We start from the raw sequence: 1550 nt of genomic DNA, 5'->3' as shown, positions 1-1550 counted from the left end.
ACACCCAATAGACCAGAGAAGTTAGAAGTAAAGGGAGGCCCTAATGTCATAACAAGGCTGAGTCGGGGGGACTGTGCGGCTGGCATTTCACAAAAGCATTTTAAATTCATAATCTCATATAGTATGAGGGTCACTGTGCAATGAAGACATTGACTGTCCCATAAACCTGCCTACACTGCCAATGGCAACCTTGCTATAGGGAAATCCACCAGTAATATTACAGGTTAAATAGGTATTTGAGCAATGATATAGGACCCTAGCCATCCTTTTTAATAGTGTTACTATAGAAAAATTAATTTCAGTACCTCTCAAATTTGATGCTGGCCATTAAATACTCTTAGCTCTTAGCTCACACATACTTGCCTAGCTGGAGGTTTCTCTACCCATAAGCATTTAAAAGGCAATTATTAATAAAGGCAATTGTTTATTAAATACCCACTATATATCATAGTAGGTATTTTGCTTATCTCATTGAAATATCAACAACCTTATAAGGGTAATATGTCTGTTTTACAAATGAAAAGAGAGCTAAACTCAAAGAGATTAAATAATTTTCCCAAGGCCACATTAGCCTTGGGTCATATCACCACTTGAGGAGTTGAACTCAGATGTCTTGCACTTCAAAGGCTAAGTGTTCTCCAAAAAACCCTGAATCCCAAGATGAATACATTCAGAGCCTATCACTTACCCCCTTGCGAGCAAGATGAGAAGAGAAGGGGAGGGGAGGGGACCTCCTTAAATTGTATCTTCAGTGATTCTCTGCTAGGAAGTACCATCTTCCTCAGTTTTGTCCTCCCCTTCTTGATAAAGGAAGGAAAGCTCACCTCCTTACCTTGACCCATTCCCCATCTATAAAGGCCAGTCCTTGTTGAATGATAAAATACACATCTCCAACCAAAAAGTACCTGAAACTCAGCCAGTTAGGTGGATGGATGTTCACTGGGTTAAAGGCAAGTACTTCTAGAAAAGTTTTAGAATTACCAATAAGTCAAACACATCAGATTGTGACTTTCCTCATATCCATTGGAATTTTTCATTAGGGTGAAGAAGAAATCAAGACATGTAATTTCCCTCTTTCCCTTTCTCCACTGCCTGGTTTGTGAGGTTGACTCTGTTCGCCATATCTTCTCTTAAGACTTTCAGGATCAAGTGATTTCTGACTAAGAAACAAAAGCGTAATCATCCCATTCCCCACTGGATGTAGACGAAAACTGGAAATCAAATCAGGGACAACTTCAAAGGAGACATTGGAGAAGAGCCAAGCTGGGTCTTCCAACGTGAGATGACACACGTATTTTTGCTGTTTCAAGATCACTTGTATCTAGCCATGTCACTCTGAAAACGTCACTATTTTCTGGACAGTTGGATGTGTTTTATTAGGAAAATGAGTTTTCTCTTTGTTTCTGTGTCTGCACACTGATAGGTTGGTTCAGTAATAAATATGTGAGAACTTTCATTTGGGAAAAAAAGAAAAAGAGATGCCATTTTGAAAGGGAAAGGAGAGGTCATGTGGAAGACAGCAGCAGGGAGTTCTGTTTAGCCAGGAACAA

The 1550-nt window shown here is 39.5% G+C and overlaps 1 pseudogene; it reads left to right on the top strand.

Moving 5' to 3' along the window:
* The first annotated feature begins 928 nt into the window (after positions 1 to 928).
* Positions 929 to 1281, top strand: LOC130680229 (60S ribosomal protein L39-like; annotated as a pseudogene).
* The last annotated feature ends 269 nt before the right edge of the window (positions 1282 to 1550 follow it).

The sequence above is a fragment of the Manis pentadactyla genome, chromosome 13, assembly GCF_030020395.1.
Source record: "Manis pentadactyla isolate mManPen7 chromosome 13, mManPen7.hap1, whole genome shotgun sequence".
Lineage (NCBI taxonomy): Eukaryota > Metazoa > Chordata > Mammalia > Pholidota > Manidae > Manis > Manis pentadactyla.
This window is presented reverse-complemented; position numbering and strand designations above follow the sequence as displayed.